At 40.8% G+C, this 26604-nt stretch overlaps 1 long non-coding RNA gene across 1 annotated transcript; it reads left to right on the top strand.

Moving 5' to 3' along the window:
• Positions 1-2951: 2951 nt before the first annotated feature.
• On the top strand, positions 2952-24076 carry LOC133364171 (uncharacterized). Its single transcript, XR_009757856.1, has 3 exons — positions 2952-3528; positions 21369-21494; positions 23037-24076. It is a non-coding gene; the product is annotated as an uncharacterized LOC133364171 (long non-coding RNA).
• Positions 24077-26604: the final 2528 nt, after the last annotated feature.

Here is a 26604-nt window from a genome sequence, read left to right as displayed (position 1 = left end):
AGAGTAGTTATAAGATGGTGGATATTTGGGTCAGCAATACTACATGCAAGAAGGCTCTTGCAATTCTTGATCACAAGCTGAATATGAGCCAACAGTGTATGTGGCTGCAAAAAAGGCAAATGCTATATTAGGCTGCATGAACAGAAGTATAATTTCCAAATCACGTGAAGTACTAGTTCCCCTCTATTTGGTATTGGTCGGGACTCATCTTGAGTACTGTGTCCAGTTCTGGACACCACATTTTAAGAAGGATGCAGACAAACTAGAACAGGTTCAGAGGAGGGCAATGAGGATGATCAGGGGACTGGAAACAAAGCCCTATGAGGAGTGACTGAAAGAACTGGGCATGCTTAGCCTTGAGAAGAGAAGTCTGAGGAGAGATATAATGCCACTCTTCAAGTACTTGAAAGGTTGTCACAAGGAGGAGGGCCAGGATCTTTTCCTGATCATCTCAGAGTACAGGACACAGAATAAGGAGCTCAAGTTACAGAAAGCCAGATTTCGACTGAACATCAGGACAAACCTCCTAACTGTTAGAGTGGTACGACAGTGGAACGAATTACCTAGGGAGGTAGTAGGCTCTTGAATACTGGAGGCATTCAAGAGGCAGCTGGATAGCCAACTGTTGGGTATTCTTTAAGTTTGATTCCTGCATTGAGTAGGGGGTTGGATTCAATGGCCTTATAGGCCCCTTCCAGTTCTACTATTCTATGATTCTATGAAGCTCTAATTCTTTAAATGCAGGTTGTCATTGTCTGTCATATCGCAAATTAAAAAGAAGGCAATTGCCCACAAAAATCCTAGGGGGGGTGAAGCACAGTTCTGGGGGGTGGCACCCCATATGCCCCTTCCGCCAACTACAGGCCTATGGTAAACCCTTGTTTTAGAATGATGTCATCATCTGCCAAACCTGATGCCATTTTTATCTTTTTTAAATTTTATTTATTTTATGATTTTTTAAAATTGTTGTAAGCAGCCCTGAGTGATGCAAATACCTTGGAAAGGTGGGACATGAATTTTAATAAATAAATAAATAAATTACAATGAGAACCTATGCAAGTTTACTTGCAAATAGGTCCACGGAGTTCAAACGGGCTTATTTTCAGAGAAGTATGCAGAGGATTGCAGGAGAACCCTAAATTTTCTTTCTTTCACTATCTTTTGGAGAGGTCATATCTGAGTGGTGCAACTGGGTAATATCAAGAAGTCTACTGAGGAAAAAGCAGCAAGACCTGAAGGGACCCTCGTTTGGTTGGGAGAGTAGAGCTCCCCTTCTGCGATCCGTGGCAGGGTCCCCAGGGAGGGAGCTTCCAGGCTGCCCACCCGTTCGCTCACTCCACCTTCCTCTCTCCTGTCTTTGCTGCCGCATGCGCGGAGCTGCCATCAACCAAGATAGCAGCAGAGACTTTTTTAAGGGGCTGATGCCCCTACCGCCATCTTGGTTGATGGCAGGCTTGCAAGCGCAAGTAGCGTACCGCACATGTGTGCCATCAACCAAGATGGTGGTGGGGCCATCAGCCCCTTAGAGAAACCTCTGCCGCCATCTTGGTTGATGGCAGCCCTGTGTGTACAGTGCGCGCAGCAGCAGCAAAAACAGGAGAGAGGTAGGTGGAACAGGCAGGAGCCGCGCGCCCAGGGCAGGCTGGTGCCCAAGGGCCCAGTTGTGCCTGGTGCTGGCCCTGCTGAAAACTTTGCTCCAAGTTACTATTGAGAGGGCATCTGATATTTTAGTGACTTGGAGGAGAATGCAGTGGCCTACTGGGTATATAAGGGATAAGGCAGTCTCTCAAGTAAACTGGTCCTGAGCTATATATGGCCTTATATATTAGCATATAACTTGGCCTGGTAGCAGTTTGGCAGCCAGCACAAATCCCACAGACAAGGTGTTACATGTTGGCAATAGTTTGCCCCCACAAGCAACCTATATGGACAGGGATAATCTGGCTACAGTAATCTATGCTTTGGTAACCTCAAGGCTGGATTATTGCAATATGCTTTACATGGGGCTGCCTTTGAAAATGATTTGGAAGCTTCAGTTAGTGTAGAATGGAGCTGCCCAATTGCTGACAGGCTCTAGGTGAACAGAGCATATAACACCTATGCTGTTCCAATTGCATTGGCTGTCTTTATGCTTCTGAGACCAATTCAAAGTACTGGTTTTGACCTATAAAGCTCTTTATGGCTCAGGTCCCCAATATCTTCCAGAACACCTCTCCCACTATGAACCTACCTGGACCCTTAGAGGTCTTTGAGGCTCTTTTCCAGGTCTCCCCTCTGAGGGAGGCTCGGAGGATGGTGACAAGGGAGAGGGCCTTTTCAGTTGTGGCTCCCTGTCTGTGGAATATGTTCACCAGAGAGATATGCCTGGCACCTTTATTTACATCTTTCCGGTGCTAGGTAAAGACATACCTTTTGTCCCAGGCATTTGCTAGATTGAGAAGATGTTTTGTTTTAATATGCTGCCAAACCTTCCTGTGGCTGCGAGGGGGTGTTATTGCTATCATTTTGTTGTTGTTTACTGTTATTATAGTGTGTTTTATTTGTTTATGTTATAACATTGTGTAAGTCACTAGTTGTCCTACCAGCTGAAGCTGGGAAAAGGCACTCCTAACTACAAAGGACACCTGTGCCTCCAGTGACAAAAGCTGGATCCCTTATACTGTATGGAATATTGTTCTTCCTGAATAACTGGGCAAGCACATGCAGAGAGGTACTCTGGATTGCTTCTTTCCACCACTGGAATTCTTTTCGACCAGAGACCCCCACAAATCTAGTTATTTTGGGGGGTCATTGTAAGCCATTTTTATCTGGACAGGCATTGAGTGTTAACCCAGAGTATATTAATAGCCCCATTCAGGCATTCCAAAACGTTGACCATAAAGGGCAGTGGGAACGAGTGTGCTAGGCTAGCTCCTCACCACTGTGTCACTGTTTTCATAGCTTCCTGTTCCTGAAAGGCGACTGTCTGAAGCAGGGAGCTTTTTGTATTCATGGAGGCTCTTCACACATTTTAGAACCCTGGAAAATGTTGTGCAAAACAACTGGAAAACTGCTTCAGAGTGGGCAAATGGTCGACTTCTCTTCCTTTAGAAATCCTCTTCAGCTTGTTGGATGACTGCTCATTGAAAGAAGGAGGAAAAGCCACAGTACACTCCAGTCTTGGGCAAAGCCAAGGGACCTTAGAAGAGAAAGGGATTTAGGGGCAGTCTACACACTGCCTTATCCAACAACCATTTTTCTCATCCTGCTGCAGCATCTGATGTATATAGGAAGCTGACTTTTGCTGAGTCAAACTTATTGGTCCATCTAGCTCAGTAGTGTTGCCTCACACTGACCAGCAGGGGCATTCCAGAGACTTCCTCAGACCTACCTGGAAATACCAGGGATTCAACCTGGGACCTGGCATGCAAACCTAGCACTATACTACTGAGCTATGGCCTATTCTATGAATGCTTTTCCGCAGGTGGAAATCCCCACCATGGAAATTCCAACCAGTGTGCCACCTCCTGGTATTGTTTGGTACTGCAGGTGAGTACTAGGGTAATGAAGTCAACGTTTTGTCAAAATCTGACCAGACATCCAAGTGTTTATAATTGTTCCTATTTATCAGGGACACTCGCATTTTTCTGGTATCTGTCCCTAGCAGACCACTATCCCAGTTTTCCTCAGGGGGGTAGATTTTGGTCAGGCCTCTTACTGCACCCACATCCCTGCACTGTAGCTGCCGTTCACCTTGCAATGTGGATTCCTCTTGATGGGTTATGCTCAGACATATGCTAGCTGGAATCTAAATATTTGCTAATGTTAAGGTCAAATGATTTGGCGTGAGACAAAACCAACTCTCAACTGCAGCACTTTTAATAGACCTGCTATATTTGGAGAACGATTTGGCAGGCTGAAATTGTTGCAGCTCAGATTACTCCGTAAGAAGCCAACCATAGGAAATATATTCCATATTGTTTGAAAGTCCTCCATACTTACACTTTGGGAAAGTTCAAATGAACCAAACTGAAAAACAGCTAGTTTTACTCATTTATTTGGAGTGGAAATGTTTTATAGATGCCATCCTTTACACATTTACATGGATGTATGCCCCATATCACTTTAAATAATTATGGCTTCCACCAAAGAATCCTGGGAAGTGTAGTTTGTTAAGGGTGCTGACAGGTGTTAGGAGACTCCTATTCCCCTCACAGAGCTACAATTCTCAGGGTGGTTTATCAATCAATCCCCCTTCCCAGGGAATTCTGGGAATTGTAGCTCTGTGAGGGGAATAGGGGTCTCCTATCAACTCTCAGCACCTTTACCAAACTACACTTCCCAGGATTCTTTGGTGGAAGCCATGACTGTTTAAAGTGACAGGTTAGTGCTTTAAAAGTATAGTGCAGATGGGGCCTTAGCGGAAGTTACATCTGAGTCAGTTAGGCTGCCCAAATAGAACACAGTATAACCACTTCAAAACTGAAGGACGGGAATCATGTTTCATGTCTAAACAAAATTTTGCTAAACTGAATTGAGTACCCCAGTTGCTGCTTTTTAGTGTTTATTTATTTCTCTCTTAAGGTTTTGTTAAGCTGTATCATTTGTTCATGGCTCAGAGAACATAGTTATAGACTAGATCAACTCATCCTTTTCCAGAGCTCATAAATTTGTCATCTTGTATCTTTTTTTAAAGCCATGTGTAGAATACTGGTAGAAAATACACAAAACACACCATATCTTAGCACAAAATTTATATGACTTTCATATTAAAGTTTATCGACTTTAAATTGCCAACTAAGAATTCTACAGAATTGTATGGTTCAGAGGGTTAAAGAGGAAGCATTGCACCCCCTGCAGTCTGAGACAAAGTATTGGTTTCTTCTGGTCACTTGTATAATGTATACAAAATAATTCACGAATAGGCAAAAAGCCTTGCGGTTTAAGAACGTACCTGTAGCCCACAGATATTTCTATCAAACTTTAAAAAGCAGGGAAATTGGGCAGCTATAGTGAGTGCACCAGGGGAGCAGGAGACCTGACCTCCTCTCTGAGATATTGTACTGCCCTACAAATTTGTCAGAATGCAAACACAATTTGGGTTGGTCTTTCACAGTCCAATCCACTCGCTGTGTAGCTTGGAAGAATTTGGTAACATGTGCCTCTGAGCATATGGTGAGTGGTGGTAACACCCGCCATCTCCAAAGACAGAGAATTATATTTGTGTATGTTTGTTGGTGTTCTTACTTTGCTTCTTTCCTGTGTTACTAATGTTTCTACAGAAAATCTAAACTAGAAAATTTTATTTCCCTCATTTTTCATCCAGAAATCTGTGTCAAATTAATTTTATTAATTTCAAAGCCTTTTTATTGGTCAATGTCATATGATGGTGAAGACAGCCTTTTGTGTTTCAAATTGGAGGTTATGTTCTATTTCTATTTTGGGTGCATTAACAGTTGAACCTGAAACTGCAGTTTGATGTAAAATCAGACGGATTACAATATGTTGCTCCTTCAGCAATGACTTAGCTGTGGGGGAAAAGAGGCAGAGCTTGGAAGTAACTAGTTACAAGTAACGAATTACTTGTAATTCATTACTTTTTTGAGTAACGAGTGGGTAATTCTTTTACATTTTGATTGTAATAGAACTAGGAGTAATTTTACTACTTTTGTGGAGTAATTGTAACATTTCCAGAATTACTTTTGGGCATTACTTGGGGAGGGGGAGCAGGGGAAGTCTTCTGCTCCTCTGATTTGTGGATGAAAATCATGTGCCTCAAACTGGGCTTCTGTCGCTCTTTCCTCAAGCTCTGTGGATGGGTAGGAGGCGACGAGGGAGGAGGCAGAGAGTGAGACGGGGTGGAGTGGAGAAAACAATTATTTTTAAAAAATGGATAGTGGTGGTGAAGAATGGAGTGGAGGGAAAAAGGATCCAGAGGTCAAAAACATGGATAAAGGTGGAGAAGGAGGCAGCAGAATTGGAGATAAAGAACTGTGAAGGTGAAAGATGACATTTGTGTGTGTGTGTGTGTGTGTGTGATAGAGAGAGAGAGAGAGAGAGAGAATACTGTGTTTGCACTTGGCACACAAAGTGGCCTCCACCCCCACCCCCCTCTGCCTACTGTGCTGCATTTGCAGTATTTTAACCTTTTTGCATCTCAGGGGAAAATGTTTGCTTGAGTGAGTGTCCCTTAGTTGGTGGCAGGGCAGGGTCTGGGAGGTGGTTAAGTGAGAGAGATTATGCTGGCTGGCTGAGTGGGGGGGTTGCACTTGGTTTGGCGTGCAAAGATCTGAGTAGTGGCCTCAGCCTCCCTCCCCACCACCCTTACCAGCGGAGAGACCACCATTGCTATCTTATGAATAAAAATAATTATTCTACTACCTGTTTATTTTTAATGTTGTTTTAGGCTACTTAGATGTGCAGCAGCCAAGGCCAGCACCTTGTAGGCATTTTTTTTTTAAAAAGCAACTGAAATGTAATTGTAGTGATTACTTTGGTGGAAAAGTAAAGTAATCAGTTACTTTCAGAGCAATTGTAATTGTAACGGTAATTACTACTTTTTGGGGCCATGTAACTGTAACTGTAATTTATTACTTTTTAAAAGTAATCTTCCAAGCTCTGAAAAGAGGATGCATGTTTTCAGCCTGCTATGTTTAAACCACTTCATTTAAGGCAAGGTGGGCACGGTCAATTAAAAACATAGAGCACACCTAGAAGTTTGCTAGAATATATTTCACCTCCCACTGTTTTATCTTGTGCAAATTGAGACACTCCTGCGGTCCACTGGAGACTATTCTGCAGAAGTCAGTGCCATTATTCCACAATTATGTTTGGAGTTTTTTTAGTGCAAATTTTGCTCTACTTCACATATTCACAAAAACAAAAGGAAACGATTTCCTATAGGAAACTTCACTAAAATTGCAAAGTAAATCAGACATATTTAAAGTGACCACCTCAACTATATCAACTGTCTTAATAATGTTGCTTCCTCCCTCCTAAAACAAGATCAGCACAGCACATGTCTTCTTTCTATTATTTGGGCTGATTGCAGGTGTTGCCACCACTCACCATATGCTCAGAGGCACATGTTACCAAATTCTTCCAAGCTACCCAGGAAGTGGATTGGACTGTGAAAGACCAACCCAAATGGTGTTTGCATTTTGACAAATTTGTAGGACAGTCCAAAATCTCAGAGGAGTTCAGGTCTCCTGCTCCCCTGGTGCATTCACTATAGCTGCCCAATTTCCCTGCTTTTTAAAGTTTGATAGAAATATCTGTGGGCTACAGGTACGTTCTTAAACCACAAGTTTTTTTTGCCTATTATTGAATTTCCCTGCTTTTTAATCCGGGAGGTAAGAAATGGGATCCTGCAAGTTGGTTGAGAATGGATTGATCATTTGCATGCTTATTGAGTTCAGTAGGATTTACTCCCCTGCAATCATGCTTAGGATAGGTGAAACTGACCACAGGGGATGAGGGGAGGAAACACAGAGGGGAGGACTGGGATGGGAGCAGGCAGGACGGGGAGGGGAGAAGGACAGGTTTGATCATTTGCATGTTTATTGAATTCAGTGCGATTTACTCCCATGCAATCATGCTTAGTATAGGTAAAACTGACCATGGGGGAGGGTTGGAGTGGGCAGGGGAGGAGGAAGAAGGAAGAGGGGAGGGGGGGAGGAAGGTAGAGGAGAGAGGAAGGAGGGAAAAAAGCAGGTCTGATCATTTATATGCTTATTGGGTTCAATGGGATTTACTCTTATGCAATCATGGATAGGATAGGAAAGACTGACCATGGGGGAGGGGGAGGTACCGTATTGGAGGGGGCAAAGGAAGGGGGATGGGAGGGCAGGTTTGATCATTTGCAGGCTTATAGAGTTCAATGGTATTTACTTCCATGCAATCATGCTTAAGATAGGTAAAACTGACCATGGGGAGGAGGAAGGGAAGGGGGAGGAGGGGGAAGGGGAAGGAGGAGATTGGAAGGGGTTGGGGATGGGGAGGGAGGGGCAAAGGAAGGGGGATGGAAGAGGCAAGAGGAAGGGAATAGGAGGGAGGAGAAGGGAGGGTAGGTTTGATTGTTTGCATACTTTTTGAGTTCAATGGGATTTAGTTCTGTGCAATCATGTTTGAAAATGGAAATTGACTGCCTTCAAGTCAATCCTGACTTATGTTGACCCTATGAATAGAGTTTGCATGGTAAACGGTATTCAGAGGTGGTTTTACCATTGCCTTCCTCTGAGGCTGAGAGGCAGTGACTGGCCCAAGGTCACCCAGTGAGCTTCATGGCTGTGTGGGGATTCGAACCCTGGTCTCCCAGGTCATAGTCCAACACTGACCTGGGGGAGGGGCAGGGAGGGGAAGGGGAGGAGATTGGGTGGGTGTGTACTGGGCATAAGGGAAGCCCCTTTCCTTTATTTATTTATTATTTGATTTATATCCCGCCCTTGCTCCCAGCAGTAGCCCAGGGCAGCAAACAGAAATGATAAAAACACTTTAAAACATCATAAAAAGACCTTAAAATACATTAAAACAAAACAACGTTAAAAACATTTTTAAAAAAGCTTTAAAAACACATTTTTTTTAAAAAAAGGTTAAAAACATTATTAAAGAAAACATATTAAAAGCAATTCTAACACAGATGCAGACTGGGATAGGTCTCAACTTAAAAGGCTTGTTAAAAGAGGAAAAGTCTTCAAAAGGTGCCAAAAAGATAGCAGAGAGCAAAAGGAAAACATTGTGAACAGTATCATTGCTTTTCAGCATTTCCCCCATCTTTTTATTCTACAGCAGGCACATGCAGCCTCCCACCCAAATTTAAACCAAAGCTGTCCCTGGCCACATCCACACCAGGCCTTTATTTCACTTTGGACAGTCATGGCTTCTCTCAAAGAATCCTGGGAAGTGTAGTTAGTGAAGGGTGCTGAAAATTGCTAGGAGACGCCTTGTTCCCCTCACAGACCTTCAATCAGAGTGGCTGACTGTTAAACCAGTCTGGCCACTGAAGCTCTGTCAGTGGAATAGCAGTCTCCTCTCAGCACCCTTCACAAACTACACTTCCCGGGATTCTCTGAGGGAAGCCGTGACTGTCTCATGTGAAATCAAAGTCTGGTGTGGGTGTGGCCCCCTGATTAGCCAAGCCCAGCAGCTGTGAGTCAGGCTTTTAGAACACTGACAGTTGGTTCTTACTGAGCATGCCCGCCCTTTCATTGGCTTCCAGCCAAAATTTCTTAAATTAATTAAAAATCAGCCAGGCATTTTTTTAACTTTTAAACTGCAGACAATGAAGGTCAGAGTATGGGGCAAGGTCAGTATTAGGATTACAGGTACTCTGTGAACATGGCTGATTTTTAATGAATTTCAACAGATTATGAGAACTCTGGCAGAAAAGGTCCAAAAGGGCTCTGAGGTTTTTTTCTCTCTTTTTAGACTTTGAACTTTCGATTCTCTCTGACTCTTTTGTGTATCGCCATGAAAATTGAGACGGTTTTTAAGCAACCGTTTCTGAGTTCAGTACTATACATTTTGTAAGGTTTTGTTTTGAAATGAGCTTATGGGAAGCATCAGAATGGCATGGGGGTTATTTTCAAATTTAACATTGCGGAATGTGAAAAATCCACGCTGGCTATAGTATATAGCCACTCTTGTAGCTGTATAATAACATGTTTTTTAAAATGCTATTTCTGTTTCCTTTGTTAAAAGTATTCCTCTTTTCCTCAATGGTTCTATCATTTTATTCATTCATCCACTTATTTATTTAAATTTTTAATTTACAAATAAGACAAAAAATGAGTAAATAAAAATAATAATAAATAGCAAAAGCAATAATTTAAAAACAGCAGCAGCAACAAACCACTTGCAGCTGACATTAACAATAAGAACATTCCATCAATTCTGATTTAAATATAAAAAATAATATATGCCATCTAGCTGTCCAAACAGGAACCTAAACGAACATGATGATTAGAAGTCATGCGTTCAAATGTAGAAAGGCCTCATTAGACCAGATTTACACCTCATATATTATAATATTTCTGGCTATGCAGGGCTCTAGTTACACATCTGAACAGTTCCTTTGTTTGTTTGTTTTAAAGCACATTGAACTGAACCAAAGTTGGTAAATTGTTAGAGATAAACATATAAATTAAAGATTAAGGCATGCACATGGAGTTTTTATCACTCTGAGTTGTTGGAGGATCAGTGCCTAAATTTTCAATTTCCTAAGAAAATGTATGCATTGAAATGGAGCCCAAATTCTTGCCTCTACCTCATAAATAGAGATTTTAATTGTGGAGAGAAGGGACAAGAAAAACAGTACTTGTCATTTATTAACAGGGAGAGGACTGAGCAGATAGCATGGCCTCCTTTTCTGTTTCAGCATGACTTTCTAACCTAGGGCTACAGCTGCTGTGACTGGGGTCAAGTGATATGTCACTCTGTCAGATCACACAGAGAGGCAGTGGCTCTTCCCGGATTAGAGCTCAGCCACATGGCCCTGTGAAAAGATCTCTGAGAAGTGCCAGAGCTGACTGTCCACTGCTTTCAACCTTTTGCAAAAAGGTCTTAAACATCTCAGTCAAAAGGTATTGTAAATATGGGGACAAAGCATGTAAATTCTTGACTGTGGGACTTTAATAATGGTGAGCCAGACTTCTTGGTCTCAGATAATTAACCGGTCATAAAAACAATACTATGGATATATGAGTTCAAATGTATACTACTGACCCACACATGCCAAAATGTGAATGTGGGAAAACAAATTGCTGATGAGTTCAAATATGTCGCTACTTCAGTAATATTTTGATTCCAAAACCAGACAGATGCAATGTGACACTAACAGCCATTGCCGCCCAGGGTGGGATATAAATTTAATAAATAAATAAAATAACAGATTTCTCTAATCCATTAGAAACCTCTTACGTTTTGTCACAGCAGTGTAAACCCCCCCTTTATTGTATACAGTACTATGTTCCTTATTCCTTTGTTAAAGAATCTCCACAGTTGATTGTGGTGTCATGCAGAAACTCCTTACCTACAACTAGTGAAATGAGGGGGCTACAAAATAGGAAGTCTGTGGTCCAAAGTCAAACCTCACCTCTGCCAGATAGCCAGCTTAGGAAGCCTCACATCTGCAAGATGAAGATAATAAATACTGAGCTACTTTACAGAACTTTTGTAAGAATTACTGGAGAGAGCACTGTTGGCTCGGGCCCTGCTTGTAGGCTTCCTAGGGCATCTGGTTAGACACTGTGAGAACAGGATGCTGAACCAGATAGGCCATTGGCCTGATCCAACAGGGATCCAACGTGCTTTCACACTTGCCGTTTTCTCCAGAATTGACCTTATTAATTTACTCAGGTTTTCTGGGAAAACAAACAGTGTTCCTGCCAATTCCAGTGTTTTTCCTATCACCCTTCCCTCTTTTCACAGCCCTAGTTTGTGGTGATTTGCACAATCCTTTCATATCTGGACTGACAAAGTGATTTTGACTTGCCTGGATAGGGTGGGCTATAAATAAAACATAATTAATGATTATAATTAATGATCAATGGAATCACATCCAGATTCACCCATTTGTATATAGCCTCCAGACCATCAGAAAACAATAGTATGAAAGTAATAAGATCTCTCTTGGGGAAATGTTGAATTTATATTTCAGAGTCCATATAAGGCAGGACTAACCAGTAACCATTCTTAGCAAAACATACAGATCCATAAAAAGTTAGATATACCATAGATATATGTAGATAAAGACAGATATAGGATAAATGTGTAAAAGCACTTAGAATCACCACATATCAGACAAAGAATTTACCCAGTAAAAAAGAGGCAAAAATGAATAGTCAATTAATGGATGAGGCAAATCTGTGCTGCCTTCTGCAATATAAGGTGCATGAGAAACCAACACTTCCATGAAGACCTGAAAGCATCTGGCCCATTTTAACCCCAAAGGTTTGTGTGATTTGAACCAACATGTTACAGCTTGTTACAGAAGCAGCTTGTATGATTTGAACCAACATGTTACCTGACAATCAATAATAATTACAGACATTGTGACATTTGTTTTTCATGGATCAAAAATCCCTAGGATAGGGACATTCTTCAAGTTTATAATAGGGTCTACTCAAGAAGCCTCCTCTAGAATGTACACCTTAACGTGGTGAGGGAGTTTGAGTGTGTTGAAGAAGCTGACAGCAATGCCGTCAAGAGTCTAAACCAAGAGGCTAGACTCCTAGCAGGGGCACTCAAGGCGGAATGGTCAAAGCTGAGACACCAGACTAAGATGCATCCAAACTCAGAGGAAGGCAATGGTAAACCACCTCTGAATATCTCTTACCACGAAGACCCTATGAACAGAGTATCCAAAATGCAACACGAGATAGTGCTGGAAGATGAGACCCCCAGGTCAGAAGGCACTCAACAAACTACTGGGGAAGAACAAAGGGCAAGTATGAGTAGCACTGTGACTAATGACGCAGCTGGGTCAAAGCCGAAAGGAAGCCAAGAAGCTGATGCGCACAGATGCGAAAGGAGAGTCCGGAGTTGTATGACGCACACAATAGGAACGTGGAATGTGAGAAGCATGAACCAGGGAAAGTTAGAAATTGTCAAGCAAGAAATGGAACGTTTCAACATTACAATACTTGGCATGAGTGAATTAAAATGGACAGGAATGGGACATTTTCAGTCAGGCAACTACAAAATATTTCATGCAGGAAAGGAGAAATTAAGAAGAAATGGGGTTGCTTTAATAGTGAAAAGTGATGTAACTAAAGCAATTAGGAGCTACAACGCAAGGTCTGAGCGAGTGATATCAATGAGATTAAACGGGAAACCTATTAACACAACCATCATCCAAGTCTATGCAACGGCAAACACAGAAGAAGAGGAATTGGAGAGATTTTACGCAGAAGTACAGGAAGAAATTGATCACACATCAAAACAAGATGTGCTGATAATCATGGAGTACTGGAATGCAAAAGTAGGGAACAGAGAAGAACTAGGAATTATGGAGAAATGGGGCTTAGGAGACAGAAATGAAGCAGGAGAAAGACATTGAATTCTGTGAAGCCAATAATTTGTTTGCGAACACATTTTTTGAGCAACCGAAAAGATGACTGTACACGTGGACATCACCAAATGGTAAATATAGGAATCAAATTGTTTATATAATTCGTAGCAGAAGATGGAGAAGTTCCATACTTTCTGCGAAAACAAGACCAGGAGCAGACTGCGGTACAGATCATGAACTGGTTGTATCGAAAATCAGAGTAAAGCTAAAGAAGAACAGAGCAATCATAATGCCAAAATACAATTTAAATAACATCCCAGAAGAATATAAAGATCAAATAAGGAACAGATTTGAGGCTTTAAACTTAGTTGACAGAGAACCAGTAGAACTATGCAGTGAAGCCAGAGACATTATCAGAGAAGAATGCAAAAAGACAGTACCTCTACAGTAGTTAAAAAGAGAGAAAGACCTCAATGGATGACTGAAGAAACTCTTAAAATGGTTAAAGACAGAAGGAAAGCAAACGCAAAAGGAGATAGAAACACAGTCAGAAATCTAAATGCAACAATACAGCGACTAATACGTAGGTACAAACAGAACTATTACAATAGTTACTGTATAGAAATAGGAGAACAAAAAGGGAAGAACAAGAGCCCTATTCCAAAAGATAAGAGAAATGAAAGGGAAATTAAACCAAGAGTAGGGATGCTGAATAATCAACAGGGGAACACACTGACTGACCGAGATGAAATAAAAGGAAGATGGAAGCAATACACAGAAGAACTCTATAAACGAGATGCAAGGATGAGAGATTCATTCACGGAGGAACTGTATGATGAAGAACCAGAAATGTTAGAATGTGAGGTGAAAGCTGCTCTTAAAATACTTGGAAGAAACAAATCACCAGGAACAGATGGCATACCAATAGAGTTGCTACAATCTACTGAGACTGAATCTGTCCACATTTTGATAAAAATCTGTCAACAAATATGGAAAATAAAACAATGGCCCACAGATCGGAAGCATTCAACATACATCCCAATTCCAAAGAATGGGGATCCCAGGGAATGCAGTAATTATGAAACTGTTGCCTTAATATCCCATGCAAGTAAAGTAACGCTCAAGGTTCTACAACAAAGGCTCTTACCATACATGGAGCAAGAAATGCCAGACATCGAAGCTGGATTTAGAAAGGGAAGAGGCACCAGAGATCATATCGCAAACATACGTTGGATAATGGAACAGACCAAGGAATTTCAGAAGAAAATCACCCTGTGCTTTATAGATTACAGCAAAGCCTTTGACTGTGTAGATCATGGGAAACTATGGAATGCTTTAAAAGAAATGGGGGTACCACAGCATCTGATTGTCCTGATGTGCAGCCTATACTCTGGACAAGAGGCTACTGTAAGGACAGAATATGGAGAAACCAATTGGTTCCCCATCAGAAAGGGTGTAAAACGGGTGTATTTTATCACCCTATTTGTTTAATCTATACGCAGAACATATCATACGGAAAGCAGGATTGGATCAAGATGAAGGAGGTGTGAAAACTGGAAGGAGAAATATCACTAATTTAAGATATGCAGGCAATACCATACTACTAGCAGAAACCAGTAATGATTTGAAACGAATGCTGATGAAAGTTAAGGAGGAAAGCACAAAATCAGGACTACAGCTGAATGTCAAGAAGACTAAAGTAATGACAACAGAAGATTTACATAACTTTAAAGTTAACAATGAGGACATTGAACTTGTCAAGGATTATCAATACATCGGCACAGTCATTAACCAAAACAGAGACCATAGTCAAGAAATCAGAAGGCTAGGACTGGGGAGGGCAGCTATGAGAGAACTAGAAAAGGTCCTTAAATGCAAAGATGTATCACTGAACACTAAAATCAGGATCATTCAGACCATGGTATTCCCGATCTCTATGTATGGATGTGAAAGTTGAACAGTAAAAAAAGTGGATAAGAGAAAAATCCACTCATTTGAAATGTGGTGTTGGAGGAGCGCTTTGCAGATAACATGGCCCATGAAAAAGACAAATAATTGGGTGTCAGAACAAATTAAACCAGAACTATCACTAGAAGCTAAAATGATGAAACTGAGGTTATCATATTTTGGACGCATCATGGGAAGACATGATTCACTAGAAAAGACAATAAGCTGGGAAAAACAGGAGGGAGTAGGAAAAGAGGAAGACCAAACGAGATGGATTTATTCCATAAAGGAAGCCACAGACATGAACTTACAAGATCTGAACAGGGTGGTTCATTACAGATGCTACTGGAGGTCGCTCATTCATAGGGTCGCCATAAGTCATAATCGACTTGAAGGCACATAACAACAACAACAAACTCAAGAAGATGATTAGGCAACTGTGAGCAGGATCTGGTTACTTGATTGCAAAACTGCTATTTACTCACTGACCACCTAACATTACTTTTACAAATGTTTGACTCAGATGACAATGGACACGTGGTTGTTTGGGTGTGTTTGTTTGTTTGTTTGTTTGTTTAAAAAAAGTAGATTGTTGCCATAAAGCCTACACACCAGCACTTTCTTTGCTAGCACTATATATGTTTTTACTTCTTCCTACTCAGGTGCCTAACTTGACAATTTCTTCCACTTCCCATTTACTTGCACCCAAGACTTCTAGCCTATAGTTAGAGCAGGATGACTCCTAATCATGGTTGCTAGGCAAAATTATTAACATTTAGCATTTTGATATCCAGGAGTGTTGTCTGAACATACACATTTCCAAAGCATTTGTGTGCAGAGATGAGCCAGGCTCGAATAGGAGAACATAACGCAATGCCTGGCGTTGCCAAAGAAAATAAGAAAAGGGTGACGAACGAGAACTGAGTATTAGACAGACAGATAGAATAAATGTGCTTATTCTCATGCAAAAGGAAGAAAAATTAGATGCAAACTTTACATTTAAAACGGCATTGTTCCCCTTTTAATCTGGCCACCATCCGAGTGGTGATCTGGATGTTAGAGAAGAGATGAATGGGAGACATTGGCAGGGATTGAAGCTTGGGGATGAATGTGGAAATGTAGAATGGATGTTTCTTTTTTCTGGCTTTGAGTTGACTGTTGTTTCTGTCTGTTTTTGAGAACTGATCCAAAGGACAGGGAAGTCAGTGTGGGCGGCTCTGAGGAAGGCCCTCCTCTACAGCTGCAGCTCAGCGGATTAGGAAGCTTCATCCACAAGGCAACATTACACAAGTAGCCTTTGAACAAAAGTCATGGATACTATTAATGATATGGTAATCCTTAATCGAGCTACCTCCCAGTAGTGATTATACTGACATGGGAAGAATATCTAAGTCGTACAAGCAGCCCATAACAACACTGTGCTATTGTTTGCCCCAAGCTTGACCACGACTAACTTTTACCAGCATCTCTAGCGTACTTTTCCCAGCATCTCTAGCATCACTTTTCCCCCTATCACCACCCTGATCCTAGATCTTTTAAGATTTGCTTTTTCCCCCTCCCCCCAAGTTCCCACACACATTTCGTATCGTCTCAAAATTCACACTGCCAAATGTATCAAGCGACCATTTCCATCAGAGACCAAAGACCACACAAAGGTTACTTCTGTAGGTCTCCGTGAAGATGTTTTAATTGGCTGACAAAAGGCACAGTGGATCATTTGACTTGTAAATCCTAGGTCTCTCACTGTCAGATAACGCAGTCAGAATTAGATGAGTCTGCTGTTCAGTTTAGTACTGCACCAAATATCCCCCAGCAAACATTTTTTGACATGAAATTGAGGGCTTCAGGAGGCTGCTGCCAGTCTGTTTCTGGCCAGCTATCCTTAGTGTTTGCATTTTTTGCACAAGTTTGCAACAATTTGCTGCCTCTTTGGGCTACTACAGCACCTCCTGCCCAAGTGCCTTGTCTTGTTCTGGGACTCTGATCCCAGTGATACCTCTCTGAACGTTAAAGCTATCTGGGGGTCCTTCTTTCAGGTACCCCTGCCTACTGAGGTCAGAAGAGTGGAGATCAGGCCTTCTCAGTGATGACACCCATCTTTGGAATGTCCTCCCTTGGTCTATATACCCAGTTCTTACTCTTATGAATTTTACAGCATAATCCTGTACATGTCTATCCAGAAGTAAGTTGACTTCAGTGGGACTTCCTCCCAGATAAATGTGTATAGGATTATAGCCTTAGGCTCCAAATAAGGATGGTTTTCTTTACCCAGGCCTTTTGATTTTATTTTTGTTTGCTGGTACTATAAAATTAATAATTTTAATGTGCTGCTGCTTTAGAATGTTAGTACTTATGTATCTTAGGTTTTCATGCACCGCCTCTGTTATTATCCTTTTATTGTGTTTGAGAGTTGGTGTTTTAAATGTTTATTGTTTGTGATTTGTAAACTGCCTCAAAAAGTCCCTTGATGGGCTGGGATATACATTTATGAAATAAAATAACATAAAATAATTGATGATCAAGTTTTGAATGTAACATGAGAATGCCATGCATCTCAGTCAGATTTGGCTACGTCAGGACACACAAAACCAATTCAGAATGAGGGCATACAGCCAAGGAGGAAGCGGTGCTGCAACCAATTTCACCATGTTCTCAGCCCTCTCCTGATAAATTAATAATAAAGGGGAGGTGCATTTCATGGCTATCCTGTATTAGGTAAAGCAAAAGCCCCAGATGGCCACATATCTGGCTAGCAGACTGGGATACTTGAGAGAACTGGGATCAGCAAAGTGGATAGTCCAGCAGAGGGCTCACAGTCCTGGAGGGCAAGAGTAGCAGATGATTTCACACAGGCCCAGGGCCTGGAGAATAAGGCTGGCTAGACACAAGGTTTGCAGGCTAACAGGCAGATCTACTTCCTTCTTCCAGCCAAGTGGCAGCTCCCTCTGAGCAGTAGCATGGTGGCAAATTCAGAAGTGAAGAAGGGTCCCTTAATGATAGTCACAGCCAGATTATACAACCTCCCAAGATTATGGAATAATCTGACTAGGCTTGAATACTGCTTTTCTGCTTCCCTATCACCATCACCACTTGACTGTCCTTTCTCACTGTCGGAGATATTGCTTGAATTACTGAATTCCGTGTCAGTATGTTTATCTCCCTAGGAGCCAATCAGCATGAAAGAGGAGTGTATTAGCGACTGAGAAGAGTCTCCTCGGTGGCTGACTCACCTCCTTTCACTCTGATTGACTCTAATCAGCAGGAAAGAACAAGGAAGAATGTTAGAAGACTCTTCTCAGTGGCCAGCACACTCCCCTTTCATGCTCTTTGGCTCACAGGATACTGAAGACATAGGACCCTGCTGGGACCAGGCTCCTCAAAAAGTAAAAGGTTTAAGACACCCACACCCCAAGACCCTGAAGGAATACACCCCTGCATCTGAGGCTTTTTATTTCTCCAGCCCTGATTACCTTTCCCAGATCCTTAAAGGGGCAGCCTCTGGGACTGGAGCTAAGCATTTCATTAACTTCCATTACTTTCCACCCGGGGCAGTCTCTGCACCTGTGGGTTGCACTGGAGAGTAAGGAGTGTCTAACATGGTGTGACTTGGCCCTTCAGAGGCATTCGGCACAGAAATAACTGTCTCTGGGGAACTTGGCTCAATAGCCTCAAGTTGCAGGGAACCCTTGCTACCAGGCTGAGTCTGGGGTCTTGCAGTCTAGGTCTTGCAGCTCTTTAGGTATTACTGATGACCTGGATCGAGCTGACTCCTCCTCTTCCTCAGTGTCTGAGTTCTGGCTAGGGTCATAACAGTAGAAAGAAATATTCATGAAATATGCCTCTCTCATTTTGGCTCAGTGAACCCTTGGGGATCACAAGTGGAGAGTGCTACTGTGCTCATATCTTCCTTGTGAGCCTCCCATAGGCATCTGGTTAGCCACTGTGAAAATATAATGATGGTCTGGATAAACCATTAGTATGATCCAGTAGGTCTCTTACGTTCTTACAAGGATAACAATTCTATAGCACAAGGATGGGGAACCTGTGTCCCTCCAGATGCATGCCCGAACCATGCAAGATTGAACTCCTCATGCATCAGCCATTTTCCTGACACCTTCCTCAGTGCAAATGGAAATGGACTGCCTTCAAGTCGATTCCAACTTATGGCGACCCTATGAATAGGGTTTTCATGGTAAGCAGTATTCAGAGGTGGTTTTACCATTGCCTTCCTCTGAGGCTGGGAGGCACTGACTGACTCAAGGCCACCCAGTGAGCTCCATGGCTATGTGGGGATTAGAACCCTGGTCTCCCAGGTCATAGTCCAACACTCTAACCACTATACCACACTGGCTCTCCCTCAGTGCAAAAAGTCAAATTTTGGGGGGAAGTGGTTTTGTTGCACAAGAGCACCAAAACAATTTTAATTGTGCTACTTGAATCTACCAGTATGTGACTGAATCCCATCCAAAAATAGTTATAGTCTGGAAGTATCCATTGGAACAACATGACACTAGGGACTAAACTAGCACATGAAATCATATGAACAGAGGTCACCTTTGTGACCTTTGGATGAAAGCAAGAGCACCATTTCAGTTTTGGGGTGGGGAAGAAACTCTTAGCTTCAGTGTTCGGAAATAGAATGTAGGAAAGGAAGGAGAAGATGAGGGAAAGGGGACCCTGAAGTCTGACTGCATGTGATTAGAAATATAGGGAAGGTACATCCCCTTCTGCCCTACCTATATGGCCTCTAGAAGGTATGTCTGTAAGACAGGCATCACTATCTGTTTATTTGCATTCTGCTTTCCCACAAGATTATGCCAATAGAAGCTCACACCATATCAGATGAACATCAAGAAATACAACACTAAAAAAAATAGGAACAATGACAATCAGCTTGATTATCACCTAGATTGACTGACACCAAGTAAATTTTTGTGCAGTCTTTCACTGAACCTACACTGATGCAGTTTTTAAAAATATTTAATTAGATTTGCATTGCAAACAAGACATGAAGCTGAATACACAAATGCAACAAGAAAACGTAGTGTAGAGTATTACTGCAGAAACTGATACAAGTGGCCTAGTCCTCAATAGGCAATACAGTACAGAAAAATGGTCAAAATGGTCATGTTTTGTGAGACCCCTCACAACTCTTCTATACTGAGTCAAATGTTCAGACAGATCAATATCCTAAAGCTTTTCCAGCCAACCCATCCTAGAGGGACCAATTCTATTTTTCCAGCACCAGGAAACCTCTATATGTGCTGCAGCCATCACCAATTCCCTGTGAACTACTTTAGGGTTTATGTTACTTTCTAATAATATTGGAGCCAGAACTGGATCCGGCATCAATGATTGGGCTATTATCAGGAAAACTCACTGATGCAGTTTTCAGCATTTCCAGTGTCTTTGTTATTATTATTATATATATTTTTAATGGAAAATAGAAAGAGAGAAAAAGAAAACCTTAACAAGAATAATCCATCAATTGTGACATACACACATGTATGTAATTTAAACTTCTCTGTCAATTGATACCTGAATTGATACCTGTCGATTGATACATAAACATACTAAAAATATAAGTAGTCCATATGTCCCAGTTAGATACCCAAACCAATTTACATGTTCAAATGTAGAAAGGGCAGTAAGGTCCTTAGACCATTGATTAATGGATGGTGGATGCTTCTCCTTCTAATATTTTTTCTCACCCAGACTAAATAACCAGACGTGAGCCCAGCTGGGAAAAACATAGTCTCAGGAGGGAATATGCAGAGCAGATTTGGTGGGTATGGAGGAGTTCTGCATCCTTCCCACCTGTCTACAGAGATTGCCTGCAAATGCCTCCTGCCACAGCATTCCCATTAAAGTAAACAGACACAGGATTATAACCAGGTTTCCTGATATGACATCTACTCCCACTCTGAGAAATAAAAGCCAATGAAGTACAAGGATCTTTTATTTTATAATCCAGTTGTGATTTATGCCAAAAAATGAATGAATATCCCTACAACAAAAATCACTTCTGAAAAACGCACTAGCTTTCAGCCTAAGCACACTTACTGGGGAGTAAGCCTCACTAACCTTAGTAGGACTTAGATTTAAACTTAGATTTAAGTTTTAAAAAACTGAATGGGATTTACCTGTAAATGATAAAAAATACTCATAATAGTATATGTTTGGGGGTTTTTTTGTTCATCACAGGTCATAAAAAACAGCAATAAATATGATTGCAAACCATTAAAACCAACTGATAAAACATTTAAGTGCTCTGATGTTTTATTATAAATAATAATAAAAAATAAAATCATAAATCACAACATTGTCATGTATTTGCAGCTGTTCTACCTAGTTTCAAAATGTTATTTGTTATTTTGCTCTCTCTCTCTCTCTCTCTCTCTCTCTCTCAATCCTTTCCAAATGTATGAAGCAGATTGCCTCAAAAGCAATGTTTAAAAGCACATGAAAAACAGAACCAACATCAAGAATATTGAACTTACTACACATCTAATTGGTCAGACACAGAAACATAACTTCCATCAAAAGCTTTACTAAAAAGGTAATCCTACAAACCTTTTGAAAAAGTTGCTAATTTCTCACACATGCAAATACATTCCCAGTGTCAAACAAGAATGTTTTCACACATGATACTAAGAACCATCTTGGAGCCACTGTGACACTGTTTTTGTCATGTGCAAGTATTTTCAGTGCATTACAAACTCAAAGAAAAATTGCAAGTGCATTGTAGTCCTCAGTACAGACCAAATGTAAGCAAAAGTTGATTTAACTTTCATGTGTGAAAATGCTTGAACTCTCATGCGTGAAAATGTCCTTAATGTCAAACTTTGTTCAATATCAATAGATGAGGTAAACTGAATTTCCTAAAAATATTAAATGCTATAAAATACAAAGACAATGTTTAACAAGACCAAATAACCTGAACCTGTTCTCATAGATAATTGCAAAGCTTCTCTGGTGAACAGAAATTGATTGACATATGACAAATTCAAAACGTTGAAGCTGTAAATTGTGAATGAAACATGACTATGAACTGGGGATATTTGACATTTCCATCTTCATCACGGGGGATTCTGTCAAGTAGCAGCTCAAACTCTTCATCAGTAATCTGCATGCCAAACTTGGAACAAACAGCAGTTAGCTGCAGTCACTCACGGAGTTCACATTTGGGTCAGCGGAACCTACAATACCCCAAGCATATGGCTGCCATGGCTTTGTTACAGCTTCGGTCCCCAAGATCAAGAGCACCACGTGAATATCAGAGGTTAATCAGGGTTTTGATGGCTTCAGCTTTCTCAGAGAAAGAAATTCTGCCACAGAAATCCCTTCATTGGTGGTGCACAGAAACAGAAACACCAGCATACTGAGCCATGTGTGATTGTCCTCTGTGAAAAGTTATTCATTACACTAAAACAGTGGTATTGCTGAAACTAGTTAACTCTGAAAGGCCTTTCATTTGGACTGTTTAGCATGAAAGAAAATGCAGTGAAAAGTGGCTTTTTTTTGAGGTTGCAGAAGCTTCTTACCGCCTTTTTGCAAAGCATTTTCATAATAGCCTTCAAGACATTTTGCATACAAATATTTGTAAAGGGGCTGTGTTTATTCACCAGCGAGAAAGTGTTTTCATAAAAACATAATCCATGAAATACTGGCATAAATAGGAATGACTTCAGCGATAATAATGAACAAGGCATTCATTCACCATTTCACAGAGTTGATAAGGCAGGGCTGACTTTTGGGGAGGTAGGGACAGGTTCCTTTTTGGCAAGGCAGTGAAAGGGTTTACTTGTGTAGCATTGATTTGTTGCTTTCATCCCACCGACCCCTCTTCCTGCTGCTCTGTATAAATCAACAGCCTGTACCAACCTCCTTTTATATGCGTGACATTAAGAACAATTTTCTAAAAGTTCAGTCACAACTTTTGTAGAAGGAGCTTGTGGAATTTCCCCCAAGTTACAATGATGTGTCCAGTTTGTTTTTCCCATGAAGTCTGTGAAGTGGTTAGGGGGAGAGACACTATTGTGTCATGCGTGTGCTTTTTCTATGAATCAGCTATGCTTATTTATTTTATTTTATTTTACAGATTTCCAAACTACTTCGCAGCCAGAAGCGATTAAAGCGGTGTACAATAAGATAAACATTAGATTATATACAAGAGATACAGGGCCGCTTCAGAGGTCCATTTTATTGATGATTTGTGCTCATGATGGTATCAGGGCAATTAGACACAATCACGCTTTCAATACTGTTTGCACCTGCAAAGGTTTCAGGGTGGATCAACTGCTTCATTTGCAATCAGTGCATGTTTGTAACTTCCTGCTGAAATCCTGTAACTTCTTATACCACAAATATTCTGGTTTATTTTTTGTCATCCTTTAGTTGTGCTATAGTGCAAAAGTGGCCCTCCAGATGGCAATAATGTGGTAATGGGCACTCCAGCCTAATTATCCTACAAACTACCTTTTTGTACTCTCGGTTCAAAAACATTGTAGAGCTTTCACAATGGCACGTTTTAATGTCCTCCCTTCAGCAATTATGGAGGAATATATCCCTTACTATAATCGTAAGTGCCCTTATGACTCTGGAGAGGTGTAAATGGTCACCCATGTTCTCCTGTACTGTTCATTCTACCGTGATTTTACATAGAACTCTAATTGAACCTCTCCTACTGAAATCCCCAGGGCAATCAGAGGCATTCTGTGTTTCTTTATTCCTTTCTGACCAAAATACATTTATTATTTTTAGAGTTGCCAAATTTTGCACTGCAGCAAGTAAAACTTGCCAGGAACTGACCCTAGCCATCTTGTAACCTTTTTTGTTTTCCCCCTCTTGGAACTTCATAATCTTATGTCTTAACTTACCTTATACTATCATGTTTTAACAATTTTATCTTTTATTTTCTTACCCCATTTTATTGCATTTTATTCTTCTGTATATTAGGATAATCTCCTCTTATGAGAGTTTTATGTCTCTATTTTATGCTGGTCATTGACTGTAACAATAAAGATTTGATTTGTGGTAATGGGAAAGCATCACCGAACAGCTAATAAAGAATGGTCCAGCATAAATCCACCACATCAGCCATCTCTGTCTCCATTGTCTTTTTGGCAGGTACTGAAGGCCTTCCTCTTTCAACAAGCTTTTTAAGTAGAAACCTTATCCCAGTCTGCATCTGTGTTGGAACTGTTTTTAAGATGACTTAAAAGATTTGTTTAAAGTTTTTTTTAAGGATGTTTCATTTTAAATATGTTTTATAGATTTTTTTAGAGTTTTTTTGTTTGTTTGCCACCTAGGCTCCTTCCGAGAGGAAGGGCAGGATAATACACTAAACAATAATAAATAACATGTAATAATACACTATTATTATGTCAATTGAATGTTGCAGAATACATCCATAAAAAAACCAACCACCAGTCTGGAGGAGTCCACAGTTTCTAAAAAACAACCGAAAATACAAAAGATACAGACTCCATAAAACCATTTCTACACTGTGTACAATTGTACAAACTATTGTTGTTGGCTTATATATACCACTGTCCTAGTACTCACGCCTTTGTATCTGAGCTTTTGCCCTAATAGAAGCCACCAAGATGGCTAACCACAGTAAAACAAGATAAAAACATCATAGTACATAAAATATTTCTAAAACAAAATTAAGGCTACATTTTAAAACCATGGCAATACTAAAACCAGCAGAAATACTAAACTCAGCAATAAGCAGCAGTGGAAAAAATAGTATGCAAACCCTTCACATTTCAAATGCCTGATGCATTAGGAAAGTCTTACAGATCAATCCTGCCTTGCCAATAGAGGGAGAATCAAAGGCATACTATTTCTCCTCTTGCATTCAGCAGCGCGCACACACCCTTCTTTAAGGATATTGCTCCTAATGGCAAATTATTTATTTATTTATTATTTGATTTATATCCTGCCCTCCCCCCAGCAGGAGCCCAGGGTGGCAACGGCATATATTCACTCCATTCTGGGAACATGTCAGGAGGAGAAGAGGACTTTGAAAGTTCGGACTAAAACCCAAAGCAGATTCTACTGCCCCGCTGACATGGAGCCACTGCCCTATGATGAAAACAGGATAAGTTAGTAATTATGTTGACTGCAATCCTATACAGAAAAAAGTGATGGTAATCACTCCCTCCAATAATTTTTAAAGCCACAGAATGGTTGGGGAAATCCCTGTGGATGAGCCTTCCAGAATGTTTGGTGGGCCATAGATGGCCTGTAGATTAATTATCTCTGCTATACACACCTACCTATGAGTATGTCCCATTGAACTCAGTAGGCTTACTTCTGAGTAGACATGTACAGGATTGCACTGTAAGTCCCCAGTGAAAAAGTAGCCTGGATCCAAACTATCATCATCATCAATAAGTTATATTGATTTTTCATTATACAATGCAGCAAGCCATATTTTAAAACCGGTGCCACAACTGTAATCTTTGCCCACATCCTTGTCCAATACCCGCTGCCATACTATTACCACCCCTACTACTGTGTTCTTACCCATTGCATTGACAGTTAGGGGGTAAAGTGGAAGCAGTGGGGGGTGTATGGAGAATCTGCTCAAATGCTGAGTGTTTAACTCTACGGAGCTTGAGGCATAAACTTTCCTGCACTAGAGGCTGTTTCCTGAGATCTAAAAAAAAAAGGCTACTCTGCCATCTAGTGTCAGGAAAGTATTTAGCAACAGCAAAACGTATTTGAAATGTTACTCAGGATACCAATCGCTCCTGTAAATTCCACAATATTGGCATATCCCTGTCCTGCAACAAGAATCTAGGCCTTCTGCAGAAAGCCAATAGCTCTGAATTTTTGTCATCCAAGAGTTTTTACTTCCATGAAAGCTATAACAATGTTGTCAGTTAATAACCACAACATGGACATCAAAAAAGTTATGTGCACATGAGATGAAGAGAAAGGCCAGCCCATGATAAGAAGGTCCAGCCAAGATGTTCATCGTAGCATAGGATGCTAAAGAGGAGCTTTTCCAGGTGGCTCTTCAAATGCACTTTTATTGGAATGCTGTCGTTCCCTCTGTTTTCTATTTCCTATGTTCAGTCTGTGAGTGCTGTTGTTTATATATTTATTTTATTTGATTTATATCCCACCCTTCCTCCCAGCAGAAGCCCAGGGTGGCATACAAAAGCACTAAAAACACTTTAAAACATCATAAAAAAGACTTTAAAATACATTAAAACAAGACATCTTTAAAAACATTTTTTAAAAGCCTTCAAAACATATTTTTTAATCAAAAATGTTAGAAACATTTTAAAAAGAAGAAGGTATAAAAACATACTAAAACAATTCCAACAGAGAGACAGACTGGGATTAGGTCTCAACTTAAAAGGCTTGTTGAAAGAGGAAGGACTTCAATAGGCGCTGAAAAGGTAACAGAGATGGCTCCTGTCTAAAATTTAAGGGGAGGGAATTCCACAGGGTAGGTGCCACCACACTAAAGGTCTGTTTCCTATGTTGTGCAGAACGGACCTCCTGATAAGATGATATCTGCAGGAGCCCCTCACCTGCAGAGCGCTGTGATCAACTAGGTATATAAGGGATAAGATGATCTTTCAGGTATCCTGGTTCCGAGCTGTATAGGGCTTTGTACACCAAAACTAGAACCTTGAACTTGGCCC

This window comes from Rhineura floridana, chromosome 9, assembly GCF_030035675.1.
Source record: "Rhineura floridana isolate rRhiFlo1 chromosome 9, rRhiFlo1.hap2, whole genome shotgun sequence".
Taxonomy (NCBI): Eukaryota; Metazoa; Chordata; class Lepidosauria; order Squamata; family Rhineuridae; genus Rhineura; species Rhineura floridana.
This window is presented reverse-complemented; position numbering and strand designations above follow the sequence as displayed.